This window comes from Pristiophorus japonicus, unplaced genomic scaffold (assembly GCF_044704955.1).
Source record: "Pristiophorus japonicus isolate sPriJap1 unplaced genomic scaffold, sPriJap1.hap1 HAP1_SCAFFOLD_908, whole genome shotgun sequence".
NCBI classification, from domain to species: Eukaryota; Metazoa; Chordata; class Chondrichthyes; family Pristiophoridae; genus Pristiophorus; species Pristiophorus japonicus.
The window spans coordinates 128,224-151,462 of record NW_027254833.1 but is presented as its reverse complement, the minus strand read 5'-3'; the positions used below and the strand labels follow the sequence as shown (position 1 = coordinate 151,462).

Genomic DNA, 23,239 nt, shown 5'->3' with positions numbered 1-23,239 from the left:
TGCTGGTGTCTCCCAATATCACAGCTCACTGTCTCACTGCCTCCCTCTGCTGGTGTCTCCCAATATCACAGCTCACTGTCTCACTGCCTCCCTCTGCTGGTATCTCCCAATATCACAGCTCACTGTCTCACTGCTTCCCTCTGCTGGTGTCTCCCTATATCATAAGAACATAAGAATTAGGAACAGGAGTAGGCCATCTAGCCCTTCGAGCCTGCTCTGCCATTCAACAAGATCATGGCTGATCTGGTCGTGGACTCAGCTCCACTTACCCGCCCGCTCCCCGTAACCCTTAATTCCCTTATTGGTTAAAAATCTATCTATCTGTGACTTGAATACATTCAATGAGCTAGCCTCAACTGCTTCCTTGGGCAGAGAATTCCACAGATTCACAACCCTCTGGGAGAAGAAATTCCTTCTCAATTCGGTTTTAAATTGGCTCCCCGGTATTTTGAGTCTGTGCCCCCTAGTTCTAGTCTCCCCGACCAGTGGAAACAACCTCTCTGCCTCGATCATGTCTATCCCTTTCATTATTTAAAATGTTTCTATAAGATCACCCCTCATCCTTCTGAACTCCAACGAGTAAGATCCAGTCTACTCAATCTATCATCATAAGGTAACCCCCTCATCTCCAGAATCAGCCTAGTGAATCGTCTCTGTACCCCCTCCCAAGCCAGTATATCCTTCCTTAAGTAAGCTGACCAAAATTGCACGCAGTACTCCAGGTGCGGCCTCACCAATACCCTGTACAGTTGCAGCAGGACCTCCCTGCTTTTGTACTCCATCCCTCTCGCAATGAAGGCCAACATTCCATTCGCCTTCCTGATTACCTGCTGCACCTGCAAACTAACTTTTTGGGCCTTGTTAGTATAGTGGTGAGTATCCCCGCCTGTCACGCGGGAGACCGGGGTTCAATTCCCCGATGGGGAGGCAGTTGTTTCAAAATGTCGAATTTTTGGGCCGGGGGCGGGGACGGGCGGCCGACCGGCCGGCTGGCAGTTAAGCCGAGCGCTTTTCTTCGGAAGCGGACTTGATCGGCCAGCCGGCGGGTGGAAAACTTCGGTTGGCCTGTTCTGGCTGTCTGATGCGGCCGGGGCCGAAATGCGGATTTCTCTGCCGTCCCGTGTCGGACCGCTGTCGGCCATACCTCGTTGGAAAGCGGCCGCAACACCGCACGTGGCGGTGTCAGCCCTCTCCCAATTGGATGAGGCACGGCGTCGCTAGGCCGCTTGGCCCGCCGGGCAACCGGCATCCGCTGCAGTCTTTCGGCAGTAACATGACGACGCAACGTGGTAACTGGCGCGTCTCCTAAAAGAGTTTCATGCACAAGGACCCCCAGGTCCCTCTGCACCGCAGCATGTTGTAATTTCTCCCCATTCAAATAATATTCCCTTTTACTGTTTTTTTCCCAAGGTGGATGACCTCACACTTTCCGACATTGTATTCCATCTGCCAAACCTTAGCCCATTCGCTTAACCTATCTAAATCTCTTTGCAGCCTCTCTGAGTCCTCTACACAACCCGCTTTCCCACTAATCTTTGTGTCATCTGCAAATTTTGTTACACTACACTCTGTCCCCTCTTCCAGGTCATCTACGTATATTGTAAACAGTTGTGGTCCCAGCACCGATCCCTGTGGCACACCACTAATCACCGATTTCCAACCCGAAAAGGACCCATTTATCCCGACTCTCTGATTTCTGTTCGCCAGCCACTTCTCTATCCATGCTAATACATTTCCTCTGACTCCACGTACCTTTATCTTCTGCAGTAACCTTTTGTGTGGTACCTTATCGAATGTCTTTTGGAAATCTAAATACACCACATCCATCGGTACACCTCTATCCACCATGCTCGTTGTATCCTCAAAGAATTCCAGTAAATTAGTTAAACATGATTTCCCCTTCATGAATCCATGTTGCGTCTGCTTGATTGCACTATTCCTATCTAGATGTCCCGCTATTTCTTCCTTAATCACAGCTCAATCTCTCACTGCCTCCCTCTGCTGGTGTCTCCCTATATCACAGCTCACTGTCTCACTGTCTCCCTCTGCTGGTGTCTCCCTATATCACAGCTCACTCTCTCACTGCCTCCCTCTGCTGGTGCCTCCCTATATCACAGCTCACTGTCTCACTGTCTCCCTCTGCTGGTGTCTCCCTATATCACAGCTCACTCTCTCACTGCCTCCCTCTGCTGGTGTCTCCCTATATCACAGCTCAGTCTCTCACTGTCTCCCTCTGCTGGTGTCTCCCTATATCACAGCTCACTGTCTCACTGTCTCCCTCTGCTGGTGTCTCCCTATTTTTTTTTATTTGTAGCCAATCTTTCCAATTCTTTGTCTAATCACAAACGCCAGAGGTCACCTTGCACACATCAAGGATCACTCTGCGCCAATGCTCTTAGCCAAAAAGCCGAGAGCCACTGCACCGTTCCTGGAAGTACTGCAATACCAGGTTCGTGCCATGGAGGTGGATGGGTCAAGCCACCCCACCCACCTCCTCCCTATATCACAGCTCACTGTCTCACTGCCTCCCTCTGCTGGTGTCTCCCTATATCACAGCTCACTCTCTCACTGCCTCCCTCTGCTGGTGTCTCCCTATATCACAGCTCAATCTCTCACTACCTCCCTCTGCTGGTGTCTCCCTATATCACAGCTCAATCTCTCACTGCCTCCCTCTGCTGGTGTATCCCTATATCACAGCTCACGCTCTCACTGCCTCCCTCTGCTGGTGTCTCCCGATATCACAGCTCACTGCCTCACTCTCTCCCTCTGCTGGTGTCTCCCTATATCACAGCTCACCCAGTCTCACCTGCAGCAAATTAATATTGATTCATTGCAGAATTAAGAAAACATCCGTCAGCAGAAAGGGTTAACTGCTTTGAGTTTATAAAAAAGCAGTTCAAAATATTGTCTGATGTCATTATGTCACTTCATGTAAAAAATCTTTTTCCAAACAACTAAACGACAACTTTTATTTTTTCTACCAAAAAAAATCATCAACACAGCGTGTCTTCTTTTTTCTCCTCCATGTGAAAGACTCATGTCCGGAACCAGAGACATTCGCATTTTGAAATAACCAGAATTTCACCATGGACACAATGAAAGTCGTGTTTTTATAGGTTAGTTAATCTCAATAACTTTAATTTGCAAGGGAAATCGTGCAAAGACAGAAATTTTCCCTTTCTGCAAACAAACTGAACAGACATTGCAGTGTTACGATTCGAATTTTGCAATTGAATTCATAGCAACTAACTTCAAGGCCAAAACTCATCTTTTGTAGAACAAAAGATCTCCTGTGCATTTCATAATTCCGCAAATCGCAATCAAAATAAAACTACACTTGTGTTTCTAACTCAAAATATAATTCAATTCCAGGTACACGATGATAAAGCTTCTCACATCCAGCACAACACTAAGGGTTATAAAAATTCAGTTGTGTCCGAAAAAGTAGGCAGAGATAAAACAGACTTTTTTTACAGACATACTTTGAGACAAATGAAAAATTCTTTAACTGCCCAAATAGTCATAGTTGAGAAAGCTTCCAGACACACGCACTCACAAACTGAAAACTTTTAAATATCCTTTAAGGTTACACAGGTATTTGGGCTGAGTGTGGCCCCTTCGTGCCTGAGGTTCCCTGGAATTCTCCCCAGGGACTATATCATCCGCTTTCATACACCTGGTCACATATCTAGGCAACTCCTGGTAAGTAGGGGCTCTCGGCTGAGGTTCTTCTGACTGTGGAACCTCAGTCCTCCCTTCCTTAGGTTTCAGTCATTAATACGTTGCCCTCCCTCTTCCCCTTTCTCGTGTTTGAGCTTCCTCCTGCCACTTCCTTGTGACACCTCCTTTCATCTCACACCTGACCCTTCGGCTTATCAATTACCCCAGTCCACTAGTCGCCTCTCAAAGTGCAGTGTCATTTTCCTCAATAGCATGGCCTCTGAGTTATCTTCACCCTCATCCTCAGGATCAAAACCTGACACAGCTAACTTGTAAACATGGCTGACTACTAGCTATCAGGTCATGCAGCCCATTCACATCCTCTCGCCTTACCATCCCACACATTAGATCCTTGTCAGTTCACAATTGGTCAGCAATAGCAACCGGGGGCTTGTTGGTGCCCTGCAATACTGCCACCATGGCTTTAAACGGATTCCCTTTACCGGCTCCCATTACTTGAGCAACTCGTGCTTTCAAACCGTCCCTCGGCCCGGTCCTTTTACATTCGGGGAGGGGGAGGGGGAGGCCCGCACTAATACCAGGATTTGTGTTTAAAGCAATAAACTTTTCTTCATTATCCAGCTTACTCAAATCAGCTATTTGTTCCTCCTCTAGGAAATGATCAAGGGTCTTCCCCCACTTCTAACCTCTTGATGTTAGTAGCCACCTTGCTGAAATCTTCCATACTATATGGAATTACAAATTCTCTATCCAAGGAACCTAGAGCTCCAGCCCCTTGTGCTGGTGGGGAGTGTCTCCTTTGTCACATTAGTGCCATAGGTTCCCTGTGGTGGGACATTCTGTTCTAAGAACACAAGAACATAAGAAATAGGAGCAGGAGTCGGCCATTCGGCCCCTCGAGCCTGCTCCGCCATTTAATAAGATCATGGCTGATCTGATCACGGACTCAGCTCCACTTCCCTGCCCGCTCCCCATAACCCTTTACTCCCTTATCACTCAAAAATCTGTCAATCTCCACCTTAAATATATTCAATGTCCCAGCCTCCACAGCTCTCTGAGGCAGAGAATTCCACAGATTTACAACCCTCTGAGAGAAGAAATTCCTCCTCATCTCAGTTTTAAATGGGCGGCCCCTTATTCTAAGACTATGTCCCCTCGTTTTAGTTTCCCCTATGAGTGGAAATATCCTCTCTGCATCCACCTTGTCAAGCCCTCTCATTATCTTATATGTTTCGATAAGATCACCTCTCATTCTTCTGAACTCCAATGAGTATAGGCCCAACCTACTTAACCTATCGTCATAAGTCAACCTCCTCATCTCCGGAATCAACCGAGTGAACCTTCTCTGAACAGCCTCCAATGCAAGTATATCCTTTCTTAAATACAGAGACCAAAACAGTATGCAGTACTCTAGGTGTGGCCTCACCAATACCCTGTACAGTTGTAGCAGGACTTCTCTGCTTTTATACTCTATCCCCCTTGCAATAAAGGCCAACATTCCATTGACCTTCCTGATCACTTGCTGTACCTGTATACTAACTTTTTGTGTTTCATGCACAAGGACCCCCAGGTCTCTCTGTACTGCAGCACTTTGCAATCTTTCTCCATTTAAATTATAATTTGTTTTTCTATTATTTCTGCCCAAGTGGATAACCTCACATTTTCCCACATTATACTCCATCTGCCAACTTTTTGCCCACTCACTGAGTCTGTCTATGTCCCTTTGCAGATTTTTTGTGTCCTCCTCACAATTTACTTTCCCACCCATCTTTGTATCATCAGCAAACTTGGCTCCATTACACTCGCTCCCTTCATCCAAGCCTCTGTCCAATTCACTTTACTCACTGCCTCCCTCTGCTGGTGTCTCCTGAGCCTCCGTCTGCTCCCTGTGGCTGAGGAGCTTCTCCCGGAGTCACAGTGCGGACTCTGTCCATTACGGGGTACAATGGACATGATCTTTGCGGTGCGACAACTGCAACAGCAATGCAGGGAACAGCACCAGCCATTGTACAAAGTCTTCTTTGCCCTTACAAAGGCCTTTGTTAATCGCGAGGGACTATGAGCGTCCTCCTCCATTTCGGTTGCCCCCAAAAGTTTGTCACCATCCTCCGCCTGCTCCACGACAACAAACCATGATCCTGACCAACGGTCCATCACAGACCCAATCCACATCCGGACCGGGGTCAAACAGGGCTGTGTCATAGTACCAAACCTCTTCTCAACCTTCCTCACAGTCCCCTGTTACAGGTGGGACAGACAGTGGTTGAGGGAAGGGGAGGGTGGGACAGACAGTGGTTGAGGGAAGGGGAGGGTGGGACAGACAGTGGTTGAGGGAAGGGGAGGGTGGGACAGACAGTGGTTGAGGGAAGGGGAGGGTGGGACAGACAGTGGTTGAGGGAAGGGGAGGGTGGGACAGACAGTGGTTGAGGGAAGGGGAGGGTGGGACAGACAGTGGTTGAGGGAAGGCGAGGGTGGGACTGGTTTGCCGCATGCTCCTTCCGCTGCCTGCGCTTGGTTTCTGCATGCTCTCGGCGATGAGACTCGAGGTGCTCAGTGCCCTCCCGGATGCACTTCCTCCACTTAGGGCGGTCTTTGGCCAGGGATTCCCAGGTGTCGGTGGGGATGTTGCATTTTATCAGGGAAGCTTTGAGGGTGTCCTTGTAACGTTTCCTCTGCCCACCTGGGGCTCTGTTGCCATAAAGGAGTGCCGAGTAGAGCGCTTGCTTTGGAGTCTCGTTTCGGGCATGCGGACAATGTGGCCTGCCCAGCGGAGCTGGTCGAGTGTGGTCAGTGCTTCAATGCTGGGGATGTTGGCCTGGTTGAGGACACTGACGTTGGTGCGTCTGTCCTCCCAGGGGATTTGTAGGATCTTGCGGATACTTTGTTGGTGTTATTTCTCCATCGACTTGAGGTACCTACTATACATGGTCCATGTCTCTGAACCATACAGGAGGGCAGGTATCACTACAGCCCTGTAGACCATGAGCTGGGGGTGAGGTACCTACTGTACATGGTCCGTGTCTCTGAACCATACAGGAGGGCGGGTATCACTACAGCCCTGTAGACCATGAGCTGGGGGTGAGGTATCTACTGTACATGGTCCATGTCTCTGAACCATACAGGAGGGCGGGTATCACTACAGCCCTGTAGACCATGAGCTGGGGGTGAGGTACATACTGTACATGGTCCATGTCTCTGAGCCATACAGGAGGGCGGGTATCACTACAGCCCTGTAGACCATGAGCTGGGGGTGAGGTACCTACTGTACATGGTCCATGTCTCTGAACCATACAGGAGGGCGGGTATCACTACAGCCCTGTAGACCATGAGCTGGGGGTGAGGTACCTACTGTACATGGTCCATGTCTCTGAACCATACAGGAGGGCGGGTATCACTACAGCCCTGTAGACCATGAGCTGGGGGTGAGGTACCTACTGTACATGGTCCATGTCTCTGAGCCATACAGGAGGGTGGGTATCACTACAGCCCTGTAGACCATGAGCAGGGGGTGAGGTACCTACTGTACATGGTCCATGTCTCTGAACCATACAGGAGGGCGGGTATCACTACAGCCCTGTAGACCATGAGCTGGGGGTGAGGTACCTACTGTACATGGTCCATGTCTCTGAACCATACAGGAGGGCGGGTATCACTACAGCCCTGTAGACCATGAGCTGGGGGTGAGGTACCTACTGTACATGGTCCATGTCTCTGAGCCATACAGGAGGGTGGGTATCACTACAGCCCTGTAGACCATGAGCAGGGGGTGAGGTACCTACTGTACATGGTCCATGTCTCTGAACCATACAGGAGGGTAGGTATCACTACAGCCCTGTAGACCATGAGCTGGGGGTGAGGTACCTACTGTACATGGTCCATGTCTCTGAACCATACAGGAGGGTGGGTATCACTACAGCCCTGTAGACCATGAGCTGGGGGTGAGGTACCTACTGTACATGGTCCATGTCTCTGAACCATACAGGAGGGTAGGTATCACTACAGCCCTGTAGACCATGAGCTTGGTGGTAGATTTGAGGGCCTTGTCTTCAAACACTCTTTTCCTCAGGCGGCGGAAGGCTGCACTGGCGCACTGGAGGCGGTGTTGAATTGAGTAATCGATGTTTGCCCTTGTTGATACGAGGCTCCCGAGGTATGGAAATGGTCCACGGTGTCCCGGGCCATGCCGTGGATCTTGATGACTGGGGGGCAGTGCTGTGCGATGAGGACCTTTGTCTTACGGATATTTACTGTAAGGCCCTTGCTTTCGTGCCCCTCAGTAAATATGTCGACTATGTTCTGGAGTTCAGCCTCTGAATGTGTGCAGACGCAGCCGTCGTCCGTGTACTGTAGCTCGACGACAGAGGTTGGGGTGATCTTGGACCTGGCCTGGAGATGATGAAGGTTGAACAGCTACCCACTGGTTCTGTAGTTTAGTTTCACACCCGCGGGGAACTTGTGGAGTGTGAGGTAGAGCATGGCAGAGAGAAAGATTGAGAAGAGGGTTAGCGCTGAGACGCAGCCCTGCTTGGCCCCAGTACGGACGTGGATTGGGTCTGTAATGGACCCATTGTTCAGGATCATGGCCTGCATGTCATCATGGAGCAGGGGGAGGATGGAGTATGAAGCGGTAACAGGACATTCGGAAAAACTTAATTCAGTCAGGCAAAGTCAGAAAGGATTTATGAAAGGGAAGTCATGTTTGATAAATTTGCTGCAGTTCTTTGAGGATGTAATGAACAGGGTGGATAGAAACATAGAAACATAGAAAATAGGTGCAGAAGTAGGCCATTCGGCCCTTCGAGCCTGCACCGCCATTCAATGAGTTCATGGCTGATCATTCCCTCAGTACCCCTTTCCTGCTTTCTCCCATACCCCTTGATCCCTTTAGCCGTAAGGGCCATAACCAACTCCCTTTTGAATATATCTAATGAACTGACATAAACAACTCTCTGTGGTGGAGAATTCCACAGGTTAACAACTTTCTGAGTGAAGCAGTTTCTCCTCATCTCATTCCTAAATGGCTTACCCCTTATCCTCAGACTGTGACCCCTGGTTCTGGAACTCCTCAGCACCAGGAATATTCTTCCTGCATCTAACCTGTCCAATCCCGTCAGAATTTTATATGTTTCTATGAGATCCCCTCTCATTCTTCTAAACTCCAGTGGACACAAGTCCAGTTGATCCAGTCTCTCCTCATATGTCAGTCCAGCCATCCCTGTAATCAGTCTGGTGAACCTTCGCTGTGCTCCCTCAATAGCAAGAATGTCCTTCCTCAGATTAGGAGACCAAAACTGAACACAATATTCCAGGTGAGGCCTCACCAAGACCCTGTACAACTGCAGTAAGACCACCCTGCTCCTATACTCAAATCCCCTCGCTATGAAGGCCAACATGCCATTTGCCTTCTTCACCGCCTGCTGTACCTGCATGCCAACTCTCAATGACTGATGTACCATGACACCCAGGTCTCATTGCACCTCCCCTTTTCCTAATCTGTCACCATTCAGATAATATTCTGTCTTCCAGTGGATGTGGTGTATTTGGATTTCCAGAAGGCATTTGACAAGGTGCCACATAAAAGGTTACTGCACAAGATAAAAGTTCACGAGGTTGGGGGTAATATGTTAGCATGGATAGAGAATTGGCTAACTAACAGAAAACTGAGAGTCGGGATAAATGGCTCATTCTCAGGTTGGCAATGAGTAACTACTGGGGTACCGCAGGGATCAGTGCTGGGACCCCAACTATTTACAATCTATTTACGACTTGGAAGAAGGGACCGAGTGTAATGTAGTCAAGTTTGCTGATGATACAAAGAGGAAAAAGCAATGTGTGAGGAGGACACAAACAATCTGCAAAAGGACATAGACAGGCTCAGTGAGTGGGCAAACATTTGGCAGATGGAGTATAATGTTGGAAAGTGTGAGGTCATGCACTTTGGCAGAAACAATCAAAGAGTAAGTTATTATTTAAATGGAGAAAGATTGCAAAGTGCTGCAGTACAGCAGGACCTGGGGGTCCTTGTGCATGAAACACAAAAGGTTAGCATGCAGGTACAGCAAGTGATCAGGAAGGCCAATGGTATCTTGGCCTTTATTACAAAGGGGTGGACTATAAAAGCAGCGAAGTCTTGCTACAGTTGTACCGGGTATTGGTGAGGCCACACCTGGAATACTGTGTGCAGTTTTAGTTTCCATATTTAAGCAAGGATATACTTGCTTTGGAGGCAGTTCAGAGAAGGTTCACTAGGTTGATTCCGGAGATGAGGGGGTTGACTTATCAGGAAAGGTTGAGGAGGTTGGGCCTCTACTCATTGGAATTCAGAAGAATGAAGGTGATCTTATCAAAATGTGTAAGATTATGAGGGGGCTTGACAAGGTGGATGCAGAGAGGATGTTTCCACTGATGGGGGAGACTAGAAGTTTCTCCTCATCTCAGTCCTAAATGGTTTACCCCTTATCCTTAGACTGTGTCCCCTGGTTCTGGACATCCCCAATATTGGGAACATTCTTCCTGCATCTAACCTGTCTAAACCCATCAGAATTTTAAACGTTTCTATGAGGTCCCCTCCAGTGAATACAAGCCCAGTTAATCCAGTCTTTCTTGATAGGTCAGTCCCACCATCCCGGGAATCAGTCTGGTGAACCTTCGCTGCACTCCCTCAATAGCAAGAATGTCCTTCCTCAAGTTAGGAGACCAAAACTGTACACAATACTCCAGGTGTGGCCTCACCAATGCCCTGTACAACTGTAGCAACACCTCCCTGCCCCTGCACTCAAATCCCCTCGCTATGAAGGCCAACATGCCATTTGCTTTCTTAACCGCCTGCTGTACCTGCATGCCAACCTTCAATGACTGATGTACCATGACACCCAGGTCTCGTTGCACCTCCCCTTTTCCTAATCTGTCACCATTCAGATAATAGTCTGTCTCTCTGTTTTTACCACCAAAGTGGATAACCTCACATTTAGAACATAAGAATTAGGAACAGGAGTAGGCCATCTAGCCCCTCGAGCCTGCTCCGCCATTCACCAAGATCATGGCTGATCTGGCCGTGGACTCAGCTCCACTTACCCGCCCACTCCCCGTAACCCTTAATTCCCTTATTGGTTAAAAATCTATCTATCTGTGACTTGAATACATTCAATGAGCTAGCCTCAACTGCTTCCTTGGACAGAGAATTCCACAGATTCACAACCCTCTGGGAGAAGAAATTCCTTCACAATTCGGTTTTAAATTGGCTGCCCCCATATTTTGAGGCTGTGCCCCCTAGTTCTAGTCTCCCCGACCAGTGGAAACAACCTCTCTGCCACTATCTTCTCTATCCCTTTCATTATTTTAAATGTTTCTATAAGATCACCCCTCATCCTTCTGAACTCCAACGAGTAAAGACCCAGTCTACTCAATCTATCATCATAAGGTAACCCCCTCATCTCCGGAATCAGCCAAGTGAATCGTCTCTGTGCCCCCTCCAAAGCTAGTATATCCTTCCTTAAGTAAGGTGACCAAAACTACACGCAGTACTCCAGGTGCGGCCTCACCAATACCCTGTACAGTTGCAGCAGGACCTCCCTGCTTTTGTACTCCATCCCTCTCACAATGAAGGCCAACATCCCATTCGCCTTCCTGATTACCTGCTGCACCTGCAAACTAACTTTTTGGGATTCATGCACAAGGACCCCCAGGTCCCTCTGCACCGCAGCATGTTGTAATTTCTCCCCATTCAAATAATATTCCCTTTTACTGTTTTTTTTTCCAAGGTGGATGACCTCACACTTTCCGACATTGTATTCCATCTGCCAAACCTTAGCCCATTCGCTTAACCTATCTAAATCTCTTTGCAGCCTCTCTGTGTCCTCTACACAACCCGCTTTCCCACTAATCTTTGTGTCATCTGCAAATTTTGTTACACTACACTCTGTCCCCTCTTCCAGGTCATCTATGTATATTGTAAACAGTTGTGGTCCCAGCACCGATCCCTGTGGCACACCACTAACCACCGATTTCCAAACCGAAAAGGACCCATTTATCCCGACTCTCTGCTTTCTGTTCGCCAGCCAATTCTCAATCCATGCTGATACATTTCCTCTGACTCCACGTAATTTTATCTTCTGCAGTAACCTTTTGTGTGGCACCTTATCGAATGCCTTTTGGAAATCTAAATACACTACATCCATCGGTACACCTCTATCCACCATGCTCGTTATATCCTCAAAGAATTCCAGTAAATTCGTTAAACATGATTTCCCCTTCATGAATCCATGCTGCGTCTGCTTGATTGCACTATTCCTATCCAGATGTCCCGTTATTTCTTCCTTAATGATAGCTTCAAGCATTTTCCCCACTGCAGATGTTAAACTAACCGGCCTATAGTTACCTGCCTTTTGTCTGCCCCCTTTTTTAAACAGAGGCGTTACATTAGCTGCTTTCCAATCCGCTGGTACCTCCCCAGAGTCCAGAGAATTTTTGTAGATTATAACGAATGCATCCGCTATAACTTCCGCCATCTCGTTTAATACCCTGGGATGCATTTCATCAGGACCAGGGGACTTGTCTACCTTGAGTCCCATTAGCCTGTCCAGCATTACCCCCCTAGTGATAGTGATTGTCTCAAGGTCCTCCCTTCCCACATTCCTGTGACCAACAATTTTTGGTATGGTTTTTGTGTCTTCCACTGTGAAGACTGAAGCAAAATAATTGCTTAAGGTCTCAGCCATTTCCACATTTCCCATTATTAAATCTCCCTTCTCATCTTCTAAGGGACCAACATTTACTTTAGTCACTCTTTTCCATTTTATATATCTGTAAAAGCTTTTACTATCTGTTTTTATGTTTTGCGCAAGTTTACCTTCGTAATCTATCTTTCCTTTCTTTATTGCTTTTTTAGTCATTCTTTGCTGTTGTTTAAAATTTTCCCAATCCTCTTGTTTCCCACTAACCTTGGGCACCTTATACGCATTAGTCTTTGATTTGATACTCTCCTTTATTTCCTTGGTTATCCACGGCTGGTTATCCCTTCTCTTACCACCCTTCTTTTTCACTGGAATATATTTTTGTTGAGCACTATGAAAGAGCTTCTTAAAAGTCCTCCACTGTTCCTCAATTGTGCCACCGTTTAGTCTGTGTTTCCAGTCTACTTTAGCCAACTCTGCCCTCATCCCACTGTAGTCCCCTTTGTTTAAGCATCGTACGCTCGTTTCTGACACAACTTCCTCACCCTCAATCTGTATTACAAATTCAACCATACTGTGATCACTCATTCCGAGAGGATCTTTTACCAGATCGGTTATTATTCCTATCTCATTACACAGGACCAGATCTAAGATAGCTTGCTCCCTTGTAGGTTCTGTAACATACTGTTCTAAGAAACAATCCTGCATGCATTCGATGAATTCCTCCTCCAGGCTACCCCGTGTGGTTTGAGTTGACCAATCGATATGTAGGTTAAAATCCCCCATGACTACTGCCGTTCCTTTTTCACATGCCTCCATTATTCCCTTGATTATTGCCCGCCCCACCATGAAGCTATTATTTGGGGGCCTATAAACTACGCCCACCAGTGACTTTTTCCCCTTACTATCTCTAATCTCCACCCACAATGATTGAACATTTTGTTCATTAGAGCCAATATCGTCTCTCACAACTGCCCTGAAATCATCATTTATTAACAGAGCTACCCCACCTCCTTTCCCTTCTTGTCTATCTTTCCGAATCGTCAGATACCCCTGTATGTTTAATTCCCAGTCTTGGCCACCCTGCAACGACGTTTCTGTAATGGCCACCAAATCATACCCATTTGTAATGATTTGTGCCGTCAACTCATTTACTTTATTTCGAATGCTGCGTGTGTTTAGGTAGAGTGTTTTAATACTAGTTTTTAAACCATGATTTTTAGTTTTGACCCCTCCTGCAGCCCCTTTATATTCAGTGGCCCTTTTTGTTTTTTGCCTTGGGTTTCTCTGCCCTCCACTTTTACTCATCTCCTTTCTGTCTTTTGCTTTTGTCTCCTTTTTGTTTCCCTCTGTCTCCCTGCATTGGTTCCCATCCCCCTGCCATATTAGTTTAACTCCTCCCCAACAGCACTAGAAAACACTCCCCCTAGGACATTGGTTCCGGTCCTGCCCAGGTGCAGACCGTCCGGTTTGTACTGGTTCCACCTCCCCCAGAACCGGTTCCAATGCCCCAGGAATTTGAATCCCTCCCTGCTGCACCACTGCTCAAGCCACGTATTCATCTGCGCTATCCTGCGATTCCTACTCTGACTAGCACGTGGCACTGGTAGCAATCCTGAGATTACTACTTTTGAGGTCCTACTTTTTAATTTAGCTCCTAGCTCCTTAAATTCGTCTCGTAGGACCTCATCCCTTTTTTTACCTATATCATTGGTACCAATGTGCACCACGACAACTGGCTGTTCACCCTCCCTTTTCAGAATGTCGTGCACCCGCTCAGAGACATCCTTGACCCTTGCACCAGGGAGGCAACATACCGTGCTGGAGTCTCGGTTGCGGCCGCAGAAACGCCTATCTATTCCCCTTACAATCGAGTCCCCTATCACTATCGCTCGCCCACTCTTTTTGCTGCCCTCCTGTGCAGCAGAGCCAGCCACGGTTCCATGAACTTGGCTGCTGCTGCCCTCTCCTGATGAGTCATTCCCCCCAACAGTACTCAAAGCAGTGTATCTGTTTTGCAGGGGGATGACCGCAGGGGACCCCTGCACTACCTTCCTTGCACTGCTCTTCCTGTTGGTCTTCCATTCCCTATCAACTGGTTCTCCCTTGTCCACTCTACTGGAAACATCCTCAAAAAATTCCAGAAGATTTGTCAAGCATGATTTCCCTTTCACAAATCCATGCTGACTTGGACCTATCATGTCACCTCTTTCCAAATGCGTTGCTATGACATCCTTAATAATTGATTCCATCATTTTACCCACTACCGATGTCAGGCTGACCGGTCTATAATTCCCTGTTTTCTCTCTCCCTCCTTTTTAAAAAAGTGGGGTTACATTGGCTACCCTCCACTCGATAGGAACTGATCCAGAGTCTATGGAATGTTGGAAAATGACTGTCAATGCATCCGCTATTTCCAAGGCCATCTCCTTAAGGGCCCTGGGGATTTATCGGCCTTCAATCCCATCAATTTCCCTAACACAATTTCCCGACTAATAAGGATTTCCCTCAGTTCCTCCTTCTTACTAGACCCTCCGACCCCTTTTATATCCGGAAGGTTGTTTGTGTCCTCCTTAGTGAATACGAACCAAAGTACTTGTTCAATTGGTCTGCCATTTCTTTGTTCCCCGTTATGACTTCCTCTGATTCTGACTGCAGGGGACCTATGTTTGTCTTTACTAACCTTGGCTGGTCCAGGTCCTGATCTGATGGGCTTTAACGGGTGACTTTTCGTTTTCCTTTTCGAATGCATCGATCACCAAGAGCAAGTCTGCAGGCTGTGCTATTTCCACCCTGGTGGTGGGCAAAGCTAGCTGACTGAGAATATCCGCACAGTTCTCTGTGCCTGGTCTGTGGCAGATTACATAGTTGTATGCCGACAGCGTGAGTGCCCATCTTTGGATGCGGGCAGAGGCATTGGTGTTAATTCCTTTGCTCTCGGAGAGTAGCGATATGTGTAGCTTGTTGTCAGTTTCAAGCTTAAACTTGAGGCCAAACAAATACTGGTGCATTTTTTTACCCCGTAAAGCACACCAGAGTCTCTTTTTCAACCGTGCTGTAGGCCCTTTCGGCCTTGGACAGACTCCTGGACGCATAAGCGACCGGTTGCAAAATCCCCGATTCGTTAGCCTGTTGTAACACACACCCGACCCCGTATGACGACGCATCGGAAGCTAACACTAATCGTTTACATGGGTTATAGCGGACAAGCAGTTTGTTAGAACACAACAGATTTCTGGCTTTCTCAAAGGCAGCCTCTTGTGAATTCCCCCATACCCAGCCGTCTCCCTTGTGAAGTAGCACATGTCGGGGTTCGAGCAGGGTGCTTAACCCAGGTAGGAAATTACTGAATAGTTAAGGAATCCCAGGAACGACCGCAGCTCCATCACGTTCTGTGGTCTCGGCGCGTTCCTGATGGTTTCCGTCTTGGCGTCAATAACTCGACCTCCGGCACCAGGAAAACACACTTCGAGCGTTTCAACCTGAGTCCCACGTGATCCAACCGACTAAGAACCTCTTCCAGATTCTTCAAGCGTTCCATGGTGTCCCGGTCTGTAAACAATATATTGTCCTGGAAAACCACGATGTGAGGAACCGACTTTAGCAGGCTCTCCATGTTCCGTTGACAGATTGCCGCGGCCGACCGAATCCTGAACGGGCATCTGTTATAGATGAACAGACCTTTGTGCGTGTTGATGCAGATGAGGCCTTTCGAAGACTCCTCCAGCTCCTGCGTCATGTAGGCCGAGGTCAGGTCCAGCTTGGTGAATGTCTTCCCTCCAGCCATGGTCGCAAATAGGTCGTCTGCCTTGGGTAGCGGGTACTGGTCCTGTAGCGAAAAATGGTTAATCGTTACTTTATAGTCTCCACAAATTCTGACCGTGCCGTCCTCTTTAAGTACTGGGACAATCGGACTGCCCCACTCGTTGAATTCCACCGGCGCAATGATACCTTCTCGCTGCAGCCTGTCCAGCTCAATTTCCACTTTTTCACACGTTATATTGATAGAAACATAGAAAGTAGGTGCATGAGTAGGCCATGGCTAATCATACCATGTTAGTACCCAATTCCTGCTTTCTCTCCATACCCCTTGATCCCTTTAGTCGTAAGGGCCACATCTAACTTCCTTTTGAATATATCCAATGAACTGGCCTCTGTGGTAGAGAATTCCACAGGTTCACAATTCTCTGAGTGAAGAAGTTTCTCCTCGTCTCGGTCCTAACTGGCTTACCCCTTATCCTTAGACTGTGACCCCTGGTTCTGGACTTCCCCAACATCGGTAACATTCTTCCCGCATCTAACCAGTCCAGTCCCGTCAGAATTTTAAACGTTTCTATGAGATCCCCTCTCATTGTTCTAAATTCCAATCAATATAAGCCCAGTTGATCCAGTCTTTCTTGATATGTCAGTACCGCCATCCCGGGAATCAGTCTGGTGAACCTTCGCTGCACTCCCTCAATAGCAAGAATGTCCTTCCTCAGGTTAGGAGACCAAAACTGTACGCAATACTCCAGGTGAGACCTCACCAAGGCCCTGTACAACTGTAGTAACACCTCCCTGCCCCTGAACTCAAATCCTCTAACTATGAAGGCCAACATGCCATTTGCTTTCCTTACCGCCTGTTATCCTGCATGCCAACCTTCAATGACTGATGTACCATGACACCCAGGTCTCGTTGCACCTCCCCTTTTCCTAATCTGTCACCATTCAGATAATAATCTGCCTTCATGTTTTTGCCACCGAAGTGGATAACCTCACATTTATCCACATTATACTTCATCTGCCATGCATTTGCCCACTCACCTAACCTGTCCAAGTCACCCTGCAGCCTCTTAGCGTCCTCCTCACAGCTCACACCGTCACCCAGCTTAGTGTCATCTGCAAACTTGGAGATATTACATTCAATTCCTTCGTCTAAATCATTAATGTATATTGTAAAGAGCTGGGGTCCCAGCACTGAGCCCTGTGGTACCCCACTTGTCACTGCCTGCCATTCTGAAAAGGACCCGTTTATCCCGACTCTCTGCTTCCTGTCTGCCAACCAGTTCTCTACCACATCAATACATTACCCTCAATACCATGTGCTTTGATTTTGCACACCAATCTCTTGTGCGGGACCTTGGCAAAAGCCTTTTGAAAGACCAAATACACCATATCCACTGGTTCTCCCTTGTCCACTCTACTCGTTACATCCTCTAAAAATTCTGGAAGATTTGTCAAGCATGATTTCCCTTTCATAAAACCTTGCTAACTTGGTCTGATCCAATCACTGCTTTCCAAATGCGCAGCTATTTCATCCTTAATAATTGATTCCAACATTTTCCCCACTACTGATGTCAGACTAACTGGTCTATAATTACCCACTTTCTCTCTCTCTCCCTTTTTAAAAAGTGGTGCTACATTAGCTATCCTCCAGTCCATAGGAACTGATCCAGAGTCGATAGACTGTTGGAAAATGATCACCAATGCATCCACTAGTTCTAGGGCCACTTCCTTAACTACTCTGGGATGCAGACTATCAGGCCCTGAGGATTTATCAGCCTTCAGTCCCTTTAATTTCCCTAACACCTTTTCCTGACTAATAAGGATTTCCCTTGGTTCCCCCTTCTCGCTCGACCCTCGGTCCCCTAGTATTTTCGGGAGGTTATTCGTGTCTTTCCTTAGTGAAGACAGAGCCAAAATATTTGTTCAATTGGTCTGCCATTTCTTTGTTCCCCATTATGAATTCTGACTGCAAGGGACCTAAATTAGTCTTCCTTAATCTTTTTCTCTTTACATATCTATAGAAGCTTTTGCAGTCAGTTTTTATGTTCCCTGCAAGCTTACTCTCATACTCCATTTTCTCCCTCCTAATTAAACCCTTCGTCCTCCTCTGTCGAATTCTAAATTTCTCCCAGTCCTCAGGTTTGCTGCTTTTTCAGGCCAATTTCTATGACTCTTCCTTGGATCTAACACTATCCCTAATTTCCCTTGTTAGCCACAGTTGGGCCACCTTCCCTTTTTTATTCTTATGCCAGACAGGGATATACGGTACCGCCTGAGCCTTGTGGTGGATGGGCCGTGTACCGGGGACCAAGTGGATCTGCACTTTTGCCCCCGAGAAGCTTCCACTGCCTGACTCGAACAACGATGGGAACTTGCTCAGAACCTGGGCACGTGAGGCGTCGTCGAAGGATGAAAGCGCTCGGATGTCCTCCCAGTTCCAGTGGATTTTTCCCAGCCAGCTTCTGCCAAATAGTGTGGGGCCATCCCCTGGCACAATCCACAGCGGCAGTTCGTGCACTGCTCCACCATAGGAGACATTGACTTCTGCACTTCCAATTACAGAGGTCAGTTCCTTGGTGTAAGTTCTCAGTTTGGTGTGACTGGGGCTCAGCTTGGGTCTGTGTGCCTTGTTGCCCCACAGCCTGTCGAAGGCCTTTTTGCTCATTATAGACTGACTTGCACCGTGTCCAGTTCCATGGATACTGGAATTCCGTTCAGTTCAACTTTCAACATTATTGATGGCCATTTCGTGGTGAATGTGTGTACCCCGTATACTTCTGCCTCCTCGGTTCGAGTCTCCCACTCAGCCTGATCCACAGTGGATCGATCCTCCTCTGCAACGTGGTGGTTTGCAGGGTTTGCAGCTCACCTGCACATTCGCTGGAGGTGTCCCATTGATCTGCAGCTGTTGCACACATCGTGTTTGAAGTGACATTGATGGGCTCGATGATCATCTTCACAGCACCAACAAGGTGTTAACTGCCTCGCATTAACCATTGATGGCGGACTCTGGGTCATCTGAGGTTGGGCAGCAGCCGGCGTGTACGTTCTGCCATGTATATACCTGCTCGAAAACTACGTTACTTTGTGCACAGTACTGGCCGAAACCTCTTTATGCAGTGTAATTTGTTTGGTATCACTGGTGGACATAAATGTCTGGACTATCGTTATGGCTTTACTCAGATTCGGTGTTTCAACAGTCAATAGTTTGTGAAGGATTACCTCATGGCCAATGCCAAGCACACAAAAGCCTCTCAGCATTTGTTCTCGGAATCCCTCAAACTCACAATGTCCTGCGAGGCGCTTTAGTTCGGCGACATAGCTCGCCACTTCCTGGCCCTCCAACCGTTGACACGTGTAGAACCGATATCTCGCCATCAAAACACTTTCCTTAGGATTTAGGTGCTCCCGGACCAGCGTACACAATTCTTCATAGGATTTTGCCGGAGCTAGAAGATTCTTCATGAGGCAATAGGTTGTTGCCCCACAGACGGTGAGGAGGATCACCCTTCATTTGGCAGCGTTCTCGTCCCCTTCCAGCCCATTGACCACAAAGTATTGGTCGAGTCTCTCCACGAAGGCCTCCCAATCATCCCCTTCTGAGAACTTCTCCAGGATACCAACAGTTCTTTGCATTTTCGCGTGGTTGTTCGTTATCTTGTCGCCAATTGATACGCTCATAATAAAGTATGAAACTGAGTACTGTGAACAAGTGTGACCTTAGCTCTTTTAATAAGACCCCAGATTGCAGGTACCTCGTGGGTGGCCTGCTTATATACCGTGCTCCCAAGGGATGCTGGGATCCCTTGGGACTCCAACAGGTAGGCCCTCTGTGGTGGTGTGATACAGGTTGCCAAGGGTTAAATACATAACAGATAGTTTCTGAACCAATAAGGGAATAAGGTGTTATGGGGGGCGGGCGGGGAAGTGGACCTGAGTCCATGATTGGATCAGCCATGATCGTATTAAATGGCGGAGCAGGCTCGAGGAGCCATATGGCCTACTCCTATTTCTTATGTTCTTATGTTCTTATACCTTGGGAGCCTCCTGTCAACAAGGGCAGACATCGACAACAAGGTCCAACACCGCCTCCAGTGTGCCAGTGCAGCCGTCGGCCGCCTGAGGAAGAGAGTGTTTGAAGACCAGGATCTCAACCCGACACCAAGCTCATGGTCTACAGAGCAGTAGTGATACCCGCCCTCCTATATGCTTCAGAGACCTGGACTATGTACAGCAGGCACCTCAAAGCACTGAAGAAGTACCACCAACGCTGCCTCTGCAAGATCCTGCAAATCCATTGGCAGGATAGACGAACCAAAGTCAGTGTTGTCGCTCAGGCCAACACCGCCAGCATCGAAGCACTGACCACACCCGATCAGCTCCGCTGGACGGGCCACATCGTCCACATGCGCGATACTAGACTCCCAAAGCAAGCGCTCTGCTCCGAGCTTCGACATGGCAAGCGAGCGCCAGGTGGGCAGAGGAAATGCTTCAAGGACACCCTCAAAGCCTCCATGAAAATACGCAGCATCCCCACCGACACCTGGGAATCCCTGGCCCAAGACAGCACAAAATGGAAGAGAAGCATCCGGGAAGGTGCTGAGCACCTCGAGTCCCTTCGCCGGGAGCACGCGGAAGCCAAGCGCAAACAGCGGACGGAGCGCACGACAACCCAGGCCCCCCACCCACCCGTCCGTCAACCACTGTCTGCCCCACCTGTGACAGAGACTGTAGGTCCCACACTGGGCTCATCATTCACCTGAGAACATGTCAGGAGACAAGAGATTGATGTGCAAAGTTAAAGCACATGGGATTGGGGGTAGTGTGCTGACATGGATTGAGAACTGGTTGTCAGACAGGAAGCAAAGAGTAGGAGTAAATGGGGACTTTTCAGAATGGCAGGCAGTGACTAGTGGGGTACCGCAAGGTTCTGTGCTGGGGCCCCAGCTGTTTACACTGTACATTAATGATTTAGACGAGGGGATTAAATGTAGTATCTCCAAATTTGCGGATGACACTAAGTTAGGTGGCAGTGTGAGCTGCGAGGAGGATGCTATGAGGCTGCAGAGTGACTTGGATAGGTTAGGTGAGTGGGCAAATGCATGGCAGATGAAGTATAATGTGGATAAATGTGAGGTTATCCACTTTGGTGGTAAAAACAGAGAGACAGACTATTATCTGAATGGTGACAGATTAGGAAAAGGGGAGGTGCAACGAGACCTGGGTGTCATGGTACATCAGTCATTGAAGGTTGGCATGCAGGTATAGCAGCCGGTTAAGAAAGCAAATGGCATGGTGGCCTTCATAGCGAAGGGATTTGAGTACAGGGGCAGGGAGGTGTTGCTACAGTTGTACAGGGCCTTGGTGAGGCCACACCTGGAGTATTGTGTGCAGTTTTGGTCTCCTAACTTGAGGAAGGACATTCTTGCTATCGAGGGAGTGCAGCGAAGGTTCACCAGACTGATTCCTGGGATGGCGGGACTGACCTATCAAGAAAGACTGGATCAACTGGGCTTGTATTCAATGAAGTTCAGAAGAATGAGAGGGGACCTCATAGAAACGTTTAAAATTCTGACGGGGTTAGACAGGTTAGATGCAGGAAGAATGTTCCCAATGTTGGGGAAGTCCAGAACCAGGGGTCACAGTCTAAGGATAAGGGGTAAGTCATTTAGGACCGAGATGAGGAGAAACTTCTTCACCCAGAGAGTGGTGAACCTGTGGAATTCTCTAGCACAGAAAGTTGTTGAGGCCAATTCACTAAATATATTCAAAAAGGAGTTAGATGATGTCCTTACTACTCGGGGGATCAAGGGGTATGGCGAGAAAGCAGGAATGGGGTACTGAAGTTGCATGTTCAGCCATGAACTCATTGAATGGTGGTGCAGGCTAGAAGGGCCGAATGGCCTACTCCTTTCTATGTTTCTATGTTTCTCTGTCAGTGTGGAAACAAGTCTTCCTCGACTCTGAGGGGCTGCCTAAGAAAAAGAGGTGATCTCTGTCACAGCCAGAAACAAATCCAGCTCTTACTTGATGGAATTGAGTGAGTCTGTATCCACCACATGGAACAGCGAGGTCCCGAGGTTTGCTATTCTCTGGGGAAAGAACCACCTCCTGACGTCTCCCCTCAGTCTAGCCTCATACAACTTAACCTTGTGCCCCCTGGTCCTGTCTAACCTGTTTAATTGAAATAAACGGTCAGCTGGAACACCGTCTATTCTCTTCGTTATCTTATAAACCTCAGTCAGATCCCCCTAAGTCTACACCACTCGAAGGTATCGGGTCCTAACTCCTTTAACCTATCTCAATAACTAAGATGCTTCAGACTGGGAGTTATTCTCGTGGCCCTCTCTGCATCCTTTCCCGAACCTCAATATCACCCACAGTGTGAGGAGACCAAAACTGGACCCAGTCTCCCAAGTGCGGCCTAACTAAGGTGTTGTACAGGGACAGAACAGTACGCCTCGTCTTATACTCAATTGTCCCATGGATACACCCCAACACCCTATTTGCTCCAGCTATCGCTGCATGGCATTGCTCGGGTACCTTTAAGGATATATACACTCGAATGCCCAAATCTCTTTCTATCTCCACCATCTTTAATGCCTGTCCCTGGAGCGTGTATGAATGTTGAGCATTGGCCCTGCCCACATGCATAACATGCATTTATATAAGTTATACATCATTTTCCCGTCTTCAGCCCAGTCTCCCAACACATTAAGATCTGCCTGAATCAGACGAGCATCTTCCACAGTTCCAGCACTCGCACAGATCTTGGTATCATCTCCAACTTTACAAACTGTGCTCCAACCTCTGAATCCAGATCATTCATAAAAATAGTGAAAAGCTACGATCCCCGCACTGAACCCTGCGGGATACCACTGGTGACCACTCTCCAAACAGATCCAAATCCATCTGTCATCATCATCAACATAGGCAGTCCCTCGGAGTCGAGGAAGACTTGCTTCCACTCTTAGCATGAGTCCTTAGGTGACTGAACAGTCCAATACGAGAACCACAGTCCCTGTCACAGGTGGGACAGACAGTGGTTGAGGGAAGGGGAGGGTGGGACTGGTTTGCCGCACGCTCCTTCCGCTGCCTGCACTTGGTTTCTGCATGCTCTC

The 23,239-nt window shown here is 48.0% G+C and overlaps 1 non-coding gene across 1 annotated transcript; it reads left to right on the top strand.

The window, feature by feature from the left end:
* The first annotated feature begins 855 nt into the window (after window positions 1-855).
* Window positions 856-930, top strand: trnad-guc (transfer RNA aspartic acid (anticodon GUC)). Its single transcript has one exon. It is a non-coding gene; the product is annotated as a tRNA-Asp (tRNA).
* Window positions 931-23,239: the final 22,309 nt, after the last annotated feature.